This window comes from Octopus bimaculoides, chromosome 25, assembly GCF_046866305.1.
Source record: "Octopus bimaculoides isolate indiv1 chromosome 25, ASM4686630v1, whole genome shotgun sequence".
Classification (NCBI taxonomy): Eukaryota; Metazoa; Mollusca; class Cephalopoda; order Octopoda; family Octopodidae; genus Octopus; species Octopus bimaculoides.
In genome coordinates this window covers 577,376-591,300 of record NC_142952.1, presented here as the reverse complement: position 1 = coordinate 591,300, position 13,925 = coordinate 577,376, and the positions used below count along the sequence as shown (strand labels likewise).

General features: G+C 36.8%; 1 protein-coding gene across 2 annotated transcripts in view; it reads right to left on the bottom strand.

The window, feature by feature from the left end:
* The window catches only part of LOC106870888 (uncharacterized), a 141,608-nt gene that overhangs the window by 107,491 nt on the left and 20,192 nt on the right, over positions 1 to 13,925 (bottom strand). The gene's annotated exons all lie outside the window — the stretch shown is intronic.

Below are 13,925 nucleotides of genomic sequence, written 5' to 3'. Positions count from 1 at the left end.
AATTCTAAATTTACAACAAAACTAAAACAAAAATCAATCCTTAATATAGAATTTTGATCACAAATGATAAACCTAATTCCCTCATTGAAATATGTTCTCCGTAATTAGATTTTTCAATTATTCATTGGTTATTTCTCATTGTGATTGCAATATCTCATTGGAACCAGCCAAATCTAACGAGCTTCCTATTCTGTTATTATGTTTATTGTTGTTGTTGTTGTTGAGGTTTCTGACTTTTCGTTATAATTTCAAAAATATGTTATTATATCATTTTTAGACTTTTGTGTTATTAATTATCGGCAAATATTTTCTGATATTCATGAAAGTTTACCAATTTTTTATTTTTTCACAGATTCCCTTCCAATAAAGAAATAGTTTATCTTTCTCAAAATATTTGCAGAATCAATCTATATGGAAATACAATACGTAAAATGCTAGACAATGAGTGAGAAGGGGCAATATATATATATACACACACACACAAGTACACATGCATGCATGCACACACAAACACACACTGTAAGGATCAAGTTGACTGGGACTTCACAATAAATTTGACTCTACTATCAGAATAGAATCACATTATCGGTAATCAGCTGTTATTCTTAAAAATGCTTTTAAATAACTTTAGTTTAGCAGATAAATACCATATATGTATATAAATATATTATATACAATATATTTATATATATATATATATATATGTCTATTATATATAATATATACATATATTTAGATACAGAAACACACACACAAAAATGTATGCATATGTGTGTATGTATGTGTGAGTGTATATATATATATACAGACATGTGTGGGTGGGTGTGGGAGGGTTGCAACAGAAAAGGAAAAGCAGATATTAGATAACAGACAAAGAATTACAGTGTATCAAGATTTCCAAGATAGCGGCAGCAGAATGGTAAAATGATATTAATGGCATTAGAGAAAGAAAAAGAAAAAAGACTCAACATTAAAAAAAAAAAGACAGGTATAAAAACAAACATAGGAACAGAGAAAAAAAAAAGAAACATGTTAAAAGTATATTTTAGAATATCAGGAAATGGTTTTGATTAATGACAGAAGAAATTGTAATGGAGTAGAGAGTGGAGAATATAATTTTAGATTTCATTTTAACCCTTTCCTGCTTACACGTAGATACACACGCACACACACACATGTATATGCATATTATGAAATACATTGTGCATGTGCTTGTTTCATTTGGTTTTGAGAATAACCAGGAATTTGTTGGGAAATCTAATCTTTTACCTTTTAGTTGTATCAGTCATTGGATTGCAGCCTTAGAAGGTTTTAGTCAAACAAATTGACCCCAATATTTATTTATTTATTTTGTAAGTCTAGAAATTACTTTATCTTTATGATTTGGAAATGAAGGTTCAATCCAAAGAATAGCATCATCTATAACCATTCTCATGATACAAAAATGTTTATTCCATGATAAAGGAAAGAACCAAATCCTCACTGTTCTTTATTGATTATCGAAGGGAAGAAAAAATGTAAAGTTGACCTCAGTGAGATTTGAACTCAGGAAGCAGAGGAACAATACCAACACCTCAAGGCCTACTATTCATTGCTCTAACGACTCAACTAGTTCGCAATATATAAGATTTAGCTATTAATTGTCAGTAAATAATTTACTGTGAATTAAGTGAGGAAGCAATGTAAATTAAATAAAACATTAAATAAAAAATAAATAAACTACTTTTCTTTTCATTATTAAAAAGAAATTATTTTTTTTAAATATTTAAAGAAAAAGAATAAAAATTAAAGAACGATAATTAAAAATAATTAAATAGAAATCAAAATAAGGAGAAAAATAAATCACTGTTAAATTGTGTTCGAAATAAAAATAAAGCACCCCAAAACTTAATGTATTCAGAAATAAATTTTAATTAAAAATTTAATTAAAAGTATTACAAAATATACTTCTTATGCAATTAACGAACATTGGTTTAGCTGAAACAACATCATATCTTATGAGAGAAAAAAAAACAAAACTAAATAAAAACATTCGAATATATTCATAAAACATTCTTAAAAATTATTAAATAGCAAAAATTGATGGAGTATTGGATGAAATGTCTTGGTTATAAACCGTTATGTTCAGGAACTTAAATTCGATGCTTATGAACAGAATTAATCTCAAGAATATGAATTATAAATTAGAAGTGTGTAATTTGATGATAGACAGAAGTAAAATAGCAGCCTTTAATGAGTGGTTAAGTGACTACGACATTGTCTGTGATCCTCATGTGATACGTGGAGAGAGAGGGAGCTGTTAGATACACAGGAGACACTTGATGCGCTTTGGTGCAATCAGTAAATACAATCACTTAGAATACAATTGATATAAGGTTCACAACCCAGGGGGAGATGTTTTCTCCCTTTCTGTCCTAGATTAGTGCATGTTAATGCCTTGTATACACATTCATACACACACACACACACACACATTTCATTCATTCAATCATCATCATCATCATCATCATTTAACGTCCGTTGTCCTTGCTGGTATGGGTTGGACAGTTTGACCAGGGCTGGCCAGCTGCAAGGCTGCACCAGGCTCCAGTCTGTCTTGGCATGATTTCTACGGGTGGATGCCCTTCCTCATGCCAACCACTCTGACTGTGTAACGAGTGCTTATATGTGCCACTGGCACGGGTGCCGTTTGCGTGACACCAGTATCTGCCATGACTGCGATTTTGCTTGGCTTGATGGGTCTTCTTATCAAGCACAACATAATGCCAAAGGTCTCGGCCATTGCCTCTGCGAGGCCCAACATTCAATATCTATATGAACCATTTCTTTTTATTCATGGAAATTATTTTGCTTTACCTATGTACTCTGTGTGTGTGTGTGTGTGTGTGTGTAAGACTGTATATGTGCAAGGGTATGAGTGTACATATGTCAATGTATGGGCATCTGTATGTGTATGTGTATGTGAAAACGTGCATTTGTATGCATACACCACTGTCTGCCTCTAGACATAAGTGTTGACATGCACGTGTATACGAATGTATGGGTATGCATCTCTATACAGATATATATGTGTATATGTACATATGTATATATGTAGGCGTGTCTATGTGTATATGCCTATCTATATATCCATGGAGATGTGTCTATGCATGGCTGTATGTGAGTATGCAGTTGTGTGTGTGTGCGTGTGTGTGTGTAGGTGTAGATGGGCCTAAGTGTATGCTAGTGAATAACTCTGTTTGTTGTTGTAGTTATCATTATAGTAGTAGTAGTAGTAGTAGTAGTAGTAGTAGTAGTAGTTGTTGTTGTTAAATATCAGAATTAAATAATAAAACATTATTACAAGTTGACATTTTCTGTCAAATATGTTTCTGACATTTTGAAAGGGAGGAAAAAACAGAATCAGCAAATTCATAAACAATCAACTAATCCCTACCACCCTACCCACTCCCCACCCACACACCAAAGAAGTATGTGTGTGTGTATGTGTGTGTGTGTGCATGCATATATATATATATATATATATATATATATATATAGATAGATAGATAGGTATAGATACACACACACACACATTTGAAGATGATGATGCTGATGTATCACTGCACTGGTGGTGACAGTGTTGGTGATCAACAAGACATTTGATCAAAGGCATTTCAACCAGGGCCATCCACCCTCTTTCAAGATGACTATAACAGTGATGATGATGACGATGATGATGATGGTGATGATGGTGATGGTGATGATGATTATGATGATGTGGTTTCAGGTTCAGTCCCACCATGCTCCACCTTTGCATCTTCTATCATGGCTCTGGGCCGACCAAAGCCTTGTGTGTGAATTTGGTAGATGGAAATTGTGAGGAAGCCCATTGTATATGTGTGTTTGTGTTGTGTTTGCCCCTTGCATCCCTACCACAACTCGACAACCAGTGTTGGTTTGTTTAAGTCCCCATAACTTAATAGTTCGCCAAAAGAATCTGGTAAAATGAGCACCAGACCTAAAAAATACAAAACAAATAAATCGTGGGGTCACAACCTCACCAGAGCTTGACAACTGGTGTTGGTTTGTTTCTGTCCTTGTAACTTAGCAGTTTTGGAAAAGATAGCAACAGAATAAGTATGAGGTTTAAAAACAAGTCCAGGGGACGATTTGTTCAAGTAATCCCTTTCAGGCAGTACCCCAGATAAAGATGAAAGACAAAAAAAAAAAAATATGATACAAAAAAAAAAAAGAAAACTTTCTTGAAGAAAGTAACAAGTGAGAAGAAGAAGAAGAAGAAGAAGAAGAAGAAGAAGAAGAAGAAGAAGAAGAAGAAGAAGAAGAAGAAGGAGAAGAAGAAGAACGAAGACAAAATCTTGAGATTTCCTTCCTTTATGCAAATTCCGTTTTCAGGAAAAAGTATCAACAGAATTAGTTCAGGAATTGCAATCATGAAATTCACCAGACATGGCTATGCACATATGTGCACGCATGCAGGCATGCATGAAATGCGAGAGATAAAGAGGAGAGAATGCACTTGGAAATCTTAAAAGTCCTTCCGTCATTAAATCGCAATCTAATTTGTTAGATGGAATCAAAAATAAGTTTTTCCAAATTCCTGTTTCTTATGTTCGCTACGGCATAATTAGAAGTCTCGTTATTGTTTTGTAGCAATAAAATCTGCTAATTACCAGGGAAAGTAGTATTATGGTTAGCATAGAAATTAGGTGTACTAAATCAATATGGTGGTGGTGGTGGTGGTGGTGGTGGGCTTGGTAGGAACTGTGATAACTGCGGAGGTGGTGGTGGTAATGGTGGGAGTGGTAATGGATGTGGTGGTGGGAGTAATAAAGGATGTGGTGATGGTGATAATGATGGTGGTGATGGTGGTGGTGATGGTGGTGGTGATGATGCTGGTTCTGGTGGTGGTGGTGGTATAGATTTTGATGAAGGTGTTAGACTAGCAATGGTGGTGCTGGCGGTGGTGGTGGTGGTAACAGTAAAGTATTGGTGCTGGTGATAGTAGTGGTTATTGTTGTTGTTGTTGTTGTTATCCTGAGGCCAATCCTCATCAAGCAGACCTATGATCAAAGACATTCTAGCCATGACCATCCTGTCTTTTTCCTGTGTCCAAGAAACCCAACACCACTTCATCCAAGGTGTCCTTTTCCTAACTTAAGTGGTGCAGGATTTAAAGGAAATTCAGCTGCTATTTCCAGCATGTCGAGCAACCACATAGAGGCTCCCTCTTTGGCCAGAAATGGTATTGGTGGTGGTGGTGGTGGTGGTGGTGGTGGTGGTGGTGGTTGATGGCTAGTTGTGGTGTAGTAGTTATCAGTGGTGATGGGTGTGGTGGGGTGGTGGTGGTAGCCTTGGTTGTGGTGGTGGAGTTGATGGCTGTTGTGGTGGTGGTGGTGGTGGAGTTTGTGATGGTGATGCTAGAATTGTTGTTGTTGTTGCTGCTGTTGGTGGTGGGTGAGGATGGAGTTCATAATGGTGGTGGTGGTGGTGGTGGTGGTGGTGGTGTACTGGCAATATGGCTGCAGGAGTAACAACAGCAGCAGCAGTATTAATATATTAGTAGTTTGTAAATTGAAGGTGTTAGTAGTAGTGGTGGTGGTGGTGTAGGTGGTGGTGGTGGTGGTGGTGGTGATTGCAGCAGCATCAGCAGCAGTAATATGAGTAGTTTGCTAATTGGTGATTATGGAACTGTTCTCATTGTCAGTGTTGTTGTTGTTGTTAAGTGGTGGTGGTGGTGGTACAGCTACAACAGCAGCAGTAACATTAGTAGTTTGTTAATTCCGACTGTGAAACAAAAGCCATCCAATAGCTGTCGTTGCCATTTCTTTTCACCATCTCCCGTTTATTCTCTGCAACTTTTCCATGGAATCGGTCGGATCTCCATTGTTTTCTGCCACTAAAAAGTGCAAAGCATGGCCGTGTGGTTGAGAAGCTCGTTTGGCAACCGTGTGGTCTTCAGTTCAGTCCCACTGAGTGCCACCTTGGGCAAGTGTGTTATCTACTAAAACCCCAGGCCATCCAAAGCCTTGCCATCGTGTGTCTGTGTGTGTTTATATGTGTGTTTGTGTGTGTATGTGTGTCTGTATATGTGTGTATGTGTATTTGTGTGTGTGTGTGTGTGTATTTTGTAACAGTTTCTAAACTGACCTTACACCACACAAGTGCATTGGCCAAATTAATATCAAACTTTTAAATGGAAATGTTCTTGTTGTTGCTGTTTAACCCCAGGTCAGCACTAATCCAGTTGACCTAAATGAATGCCATGGTGTTCTTATCAACCCCTAGATAAGCATTGATCTAGCAGATTGTATATGATAATACTTGTTATTGTTGTTTCTGTGTAAACCCCAAGTCAGACATGATCCAGTAGACTTATATGAATGTTGTTGTTGTTACTGTTGCTGCTGTTTAACCCCTGGTCAGCCATGATCCAGTAGACCTATATGTTCAAACACATTCCAGTTATGATAATCAAGTCTGGCACATTTTTTTAATCTTCCAGATAATGTATTTAGGTATTAAGTTTGATTTGAGTGGAATTTGACTGTTATTTCCAGCAGGTCAAGTTACCACATAGAGGTTTCTCATTCGATCATCTTTAGAACCCGGTCAGATTAATCGATGGTCCATTAAATTGTTGGTGAAAATTATATTTCTTTCATTTAATCTTTTTATGACAATATTTCCGATAGAATACACTGTCATTGTTTATATGTGCGTGAGTGTGTGTCTTTGTGTCAGATTTTGTTCCCCACACCACTTAACAACGGCTGTTGGTTTGTTTATGTCTATGTAACTTAGCAGTTCAGCAAAAGAGTACGAGACTTAAAAAAGGTGGTGGGGTGTGTGTGCAATTTGTTCGAATATAACCGGTCAAGGTGGTGCCCCAACATGGCCGGAGTCCAATGGCTGAAGTAATAGAAGTAAACATTAAAGTAAACAATAGAAGACCATGTATTTAGGTGTTACACCATTAAGTTTGATTCAAGGGAGATTTGGCTGTTATTTCCAGCAGGTCAAGTGACCTGATATCTTTCGATATCCACTCAGATTAATTGATGGTCCATCAAATTGTTGGTGAAAAATAGTTTTGTTGATTTTTCATCTTTTTTTATGACAACATTTCCAATAAAATACACTGTCCATGGATTTCAATTAATTTTGAAAATAATGAAAGAATTTTGGTGAAGGAACTCTCATTAAGTTAGTGTTTGGAACGTAACTTAACAAAGAGGTTCTCACATAAAATTACAATGGAAGGTTTTAATTAAAATGTGAATGCTTTGAAACAGTTTTGTAGAGGAATGGTCTTTGGTTTGTTGGCGTCGAAACTCAGTAAAATATTCTGCAAACAATAACCACACAACTTTGTCTTTATCCAGGTAATGCTTCCCAACCGGGTGGCCTTGGGTTCAGTCTCACTGCGTGGCACCATGGGTAAAAGTCTTCTACTGTAGACCAAAGACTTGTGAATGAACTTGGAAGATGAAAACTGAAAGATGCCCATCGTGTGTGTGTGTGTGTGTGTGTGTGTGTGTGCATGAGAGTATCATAAAGGAAAAAAACTATTACAAAAATGTCCCCTACTGTGTGACTTATCTGTCACTTCTCCAGTATTTTATTGGTGGACAAAGGCATGGATGAATAGCTAAAAAGTTCCACTTTACAACCAAGAGGACTCAGGCTCAATCCCACTGCATGACATCTTGAGCAAGTAAATATGGAGTTTAGGAAAAGCTATGCTACTCACTTGTCTCAAATATGCAAATACTACTCTCATTAGTTTTAAAGACTCATACAGCCCAGTTACGCAAAGGCACATGGCCTAGTGGTTAGTGTGTTGCACTCATAAGCTCAAGATCATAGTTCAGTTCCCAGGCCAGGTGATGTGATGTGTTTATGAGCAAAATGCTTCATTTCACACTGATCCAGGCCACTCAACCGCATGTGAGGAACCCTGCAACAGACTGGCATCCTGGTCAGAGGAAGTATTGTGATCTCAGCCACTTCTTTGTCATGGAAACTGGGTAATCAGCCCCTGTATCATTCTCCTTCAACCCAAGCTGGAATGGGTTGGATGGTTTGACAGGATCCAGCGGGTCTAAGGGCTGCTTCATGCTCCAGTGTCTGCTTTGGCAGGGTTTCTGCAGCTGGATGCCCTTCCTAATGCCAACCACCTTACAGCAAGAACTGGGTTCTCTTTTGCCCTGCAGCAGCTACCAAGACTACAAACCCTGATGGGGAAACTTTATGCAGTGAAACGAAGGGTTAAGTATGAGAGAAAAGGGCCAAAGCAGAACAGGCTTCTTACTGTAGAAGAGCTGAATGACTACTCACATTTTAGAAGAGAGAGGTAGGAGAGATCAAGCAGAGCTGGAAAGTGATAAAAATGATGCGCGTATATATATATATATATATATATATATATATATATATATATATATATATATATTTATATGTGTGCACAAATGTGTATGTGTTTGTGTGTGTGTGTTAAAGTAAAATTTGAATGCGGGTTTGCAATCATCTCAGGCAGCTGTTATTTGAGCAATTTATTAATGTAAGGTTTATTGGCAGTTGAAGCTGAGTTGACATGTAATAATAGATTGTCATTGTAGTTGTCATCATCACAAATGATTTTCCTTAATTTATTTAACAGTTTAAATCAATAAAGAGGCATTTGCAGAGAGAGTAGACTGCAATTTCTAAATAATCACAAGTAATTTGATAGTTTCTATGCGAAGAACAGTTTGCTAAGAGTACAACCTGTGTCAGAAGAAGAAGAATTTTGAGTTTAGTTCTGCACAAAACGGTCGTGATCTGCAGGTTTGTTACGGATACTTTGTGTAAAATGATAAAGAATAGGTGCAGGGGTGGCTTGTGTGGTTAAAAGGCAACCATGTGGGGTCAGGTTCAATTCCACTGTGTGCCACCTTGGGAAAGTGTCTTTTACTTTAGCCCTGGGCTGACTAATGCTCTGATTCCTTCTGACTAGATTTGGTAGATGGAAACTGAAAGAAGCCTGTCATGCATGCATGCATGTGTGTATGTATGTATGTATGTATGTATGTATGTATGTATATGTATCTGTGTATGCATGTGTGTGTGTGTGTATATATATATATATATATATATATATATATATATATATATATATATATATATATATGTATGTATATGTATGCGTGTGTGTGTGTTCTTTTTTCAACTTTGTGTCTGTGTTTGTTCACCACCACTGCCTGACAATTGGTGTTGGTTTGTTTATGTCACCATAACCAAGTAGTTTGGCAAAAGAGACCGATAAAATAAGTACGAGGTTTAAAATTACAAAAGTAACGAAGTCAGTTTGTTGACTGAAACAAGTAAAAGGTAAAAAATACTATGAAACGGTTGAGGTGGAAAATTTGCTGCTATTTCTAGCTGGTCTTGTGACCTCAAAAACACTGCTGTCATTGACTTAAGTTTGAGAAAATTCTTGTTTCATGATATTTAACAAGTGACAGTCTCAAACAAGTTTTTAAATTAGGTAAAAACTATATAGATGTGTGTGTGGGCACATGTATATTTTTAATGTCCTCATTAAGCGAAGTATTTCAATGCTTTTGTTAGAAATGCTTTTTCTAAGAATAAAAACAATTCTGATTCCAGTATAAAATATAGAGCTTAAGGAGAATAATTTGAAACTGCTCTTAAAGAAAGGATGTGTGTCCTTTTAGATAGAAAAATAGTCGCCACTGTGTGTGTGTCTTTCACCCTCTTTCTAGAGATATATATATATATATACACACACACACACATGTATACCTATATATATATATATATACACATATATATATATATATATATATATATATACACACACACACACATATATATATACACATATATACTTATATATTTTTAGAGACCAATAGAATAAGTACTAGGCTTTCAAAGAATAAGTGCTGGGATCAACTTGCTTAACTAAAGACGGTGCTCCACCTTATGACACTGTGGGGAGGGGGGGGGGCAAGTGTCTTCAACTGTCGCCCCTGGCTAACCAAAGTGTTGAGTGGATTTCATGGATGGAAACTGAAAGAAACCTGTTGTATAATTGTAAATGTGTGTGTGTGAGAGCTTGTTACCGACTGATTGCCCTTCACTTAATATGGTAATGGGAAACAAATGTCCCCATCAAGCAAACATGGAAAACTGGAAGCAAACATTACTTGATGACGACGATGACATCTACGAAACTAAAAGCACACCACACAGACAGTTGTGTGTATGATGAGCTTCTTTCAGTTTCTATATACCTAATCCACTCACAAAGCACTTGTTGGCCCAAACCTATAACAGGGGGGCACTTAACCCAAAGTGTCGTGTCACGCAGTGATATTGAACCTGAAACCACATGGTTGCAAAACAAGCTTCTTAACAAAAACAACCACCCCCACCTTCCCTCACACCTAAAAAACCAGTCACTACCAATCCTTTCTCATAATGACTCCCTTCTTCATATTACAATGTTTTGAAAAAACATTACATATTTTTGTTGTAAATTCATTCTACTTATTGTAAATTTTTTGTTTATTCATGAAATTTGTTAATGAATTAATGACTTGCCTAGGCCTCGGCAACCGGCCTTAGTAACCGAATTGATTAAAAAAAAGGATGTTAATATATTAATTGAGGTGGAATGCTAACCAAAGCAAAAATATATACGAATGCACCTGTGTTCTCACCTGAACATTGCTACCAGGTTTTTATTTGTGCTTGTATGTGTCTATCGTATATACACGCATATATATATATATACACACACACGTGTGTATATAGCTGCACATATATAAGTGCGTGTAGCTATGCAGTTGCCCCTGCAGGAATCTGCTCTGCTGCCATCCCTCATAGTAATTCCCTAACCCTAAGCACGAAGCTGACCCCCTTTCCCAACTTGCTCAGGGCTCGTCATCCTGCAAACTGCATGCTGGCCTCGACAGCACAGGTGGCATAGAAAAGGGAACCCTAGTGCCTGCTGTAAAGTGGTTGGCCCCAGCAACAGCATCCCCAGCCATAGAAACCATGTCAGTTTAAACTTGCTAAAATAATAATCGAGGTATATGTGTATATGGAATATAATTTCCAAAAGGATCTGATCAAAGACTTTGCAATTTAAAAGAAAAACGAGAAAACCTTTCAAAATAGAAAGTCGAAGGACACAGAAAATAAACATTATTTTCCGTCTTTCTGTTAGTTTTTTTCTCCTTTTGAAAAAAAAAAAAAAAAAATTTATGGTTTATTATAGTTTGTATTTTGAATTCCATATATATAGGGGTTATTAAACACCTTTTAAGTGTTTAGGGCCTTCACGGGTTTTACTCGTGCCGTCTGTCAACCCATCCAGGACTGATCGGTGTTCAAACATCCCGAACAACATATAAACTTTATATACGCAAGAAGTGGGCTGCAAAGTTCAGGTGGAGTGTTTTGTTGTTGACCACTTAAAAACAAGTTGTCTTTCCGTGGGAAATGCAGGATGGATACGGAACTTTTTCTCACTGTCACGTCGTAACTCGATGAATTAATTACCTGCGTATCTACGTAGAGGATAATTAGAAATGAAACGATGTGTGTATAGCTGCGTGCCTGTGTATTTCAACACACACACACATTCTTTCCTTTACACACACCCATTTGTAAACATCACCATCCTCCCATCCCCTTCTTACCCTCCTCCCATTCACACAAAGACTTGTTTACAAATTCAAATTTGCATCTGTTCATACACGTGGCCAATACGGGAAATATAGGTCCAGGTCTAACCCAAATGGTGGACGCTTTCACGTGTGTGTGTGTGTGTGCATATATACATGTTTATAGAAGGGAGATACATATATGTTCTTAGATAGATAGATAGATAGATAGATAGATACCCTTTCATTAATATACAGATTTGCAATTAGGACATTGTCGCTATGGAGTTGGGAAAATGCTTAAACGTCACAACCTCCACACACACACACACACACAAGCTGAGAGTCTAAAGTAATACAATGAGCATATACATGTGTGTGTGTATAGGAGATAAAGAGAGGACAGGGAGGAAGACAGGGAGAAGATATCAGCAGCTGTTTTATTCAGTGAGCGTGTGTGTATATATATGTATATCGTATGTGCATATATATATATATATATATATATATATATATATGAATGTATGTACACACACACACAAGTACATAAATATATCATACACACAAATGGACATAGTAGCTGACCAGTCGTGTTAAAAAAATCTCAGTGTAAGACTTCCACACACACACACACATGTATGTGTTCACACACTTACACATGTGTGTTTGTGCCGGGTGCAGCAACAAAATGAATCCTCACCTACCTGTTTCTTAAATAAATACCAACTCTAATGCGTCGGCGGGGAGTTCTTTCCTGCAAAGGCCTCCCACACCAAAGCAACATATATATATGTGTGTGTGTGTGTTAAATAAAATGAGACAACAAAGCCAAGGGTGTGTGAAATTTACTAACTTTATAAAGAGTTAGTAGACATATATATATTTATAAAGAGAAGATTAGTGTGTGTGTGTTTGTGCAGTTTGTAAGTACGTATCTACATATGCACATAAGCGTGGTTGAGTTTTAAAAGTTTAGTTCCAGAAGAATCCTGAAGACAAAGCCGGACACTGATACACAATCGCAGACTTTCTTCCCCTCCAAACACAGACACACATGCGAATTATCTATTTCTTTTTTTAGAACAGTAAATTCAAATTATGAAGTTAACTAAACACACACAAACATACATGTATGTCTGAGTGTATATAAATATATATATGTAATTACGTATGTATAAAAGATGCTAATGTATACACATCAACGCACCAAATATTTAAACAAGTGGAGACGGAGAATGGAACTATGATAGCAGAATATATTTATATATATACATATGTATAAAAAGTAGGTTATACAATTAAAATGCCGAGCCCAAGGTAGCAATAAAAACTTGTATCAAGCAGTGTGAGATTAAATTCAACGAGTGTCTACGTAATAATGTTAATACTGATATTTTAAAACAGGAACGATGGAAACTTATATCGAAGTTGATCTTTCACTTCTAAAGCTACGAGGAGTTTCTGGCTTTGTTGTATCCAAATGGAACAAACGGAAAATAAAAGAAAAATATTTGGTCCTGGCCAACAAATGGTTGAGGAAGTTCGCACTTTGGCAGTCTTGTGTACTCAGCTCTGATCCCAGTACGCGTTAGCATCCGGGGCAATTAATTGTCGTGTACGTTTACAGCCACGGGTCGACCCAAACCGTATAGAGGGACGAAGGACTAAAATCTTGCCGATATAAAACTTGATTGGAGTGAATGCCTTGACCGTGAGCTGTACCAACATTTGAAAGTGCCCCCACCATTAACCATTGTCATTTCAAACACTCTTAACGCAGAGTCTGCCTTTCTGCGAGGCACAAGTGTCCGCAGCTCCTCCTTTAAACACACACACACACACAGTGTCTAACAACAAAACAGCTGGGTCCACTTGGGAGAATACGTTTAAGGGCTCAAGTGGGTGAGTGTGTGTTTAGAAGAAATTAAATAATTACAATTCGTTTCCAATCAATAGATTACTACGAACAACTGGATCGCATCAACAAAATCGAATACACATACACGCATATCTGTGAGCATAAATATATATAATCGCGGCGCGCGTGTTTATACACACACACACACACATAAAGTGTTATATATATATATATATATATATATACATATATATATATATATATATATATATACATAGTCGCGAAGTTGAGTGTTTACAAATATTTCTGCTTCCCAAATAACTTAACGGAGAAATTACAAAGGGAACTTTGCAATATCATAGACAGAGGATTCCATTAATTGAATTAAATTG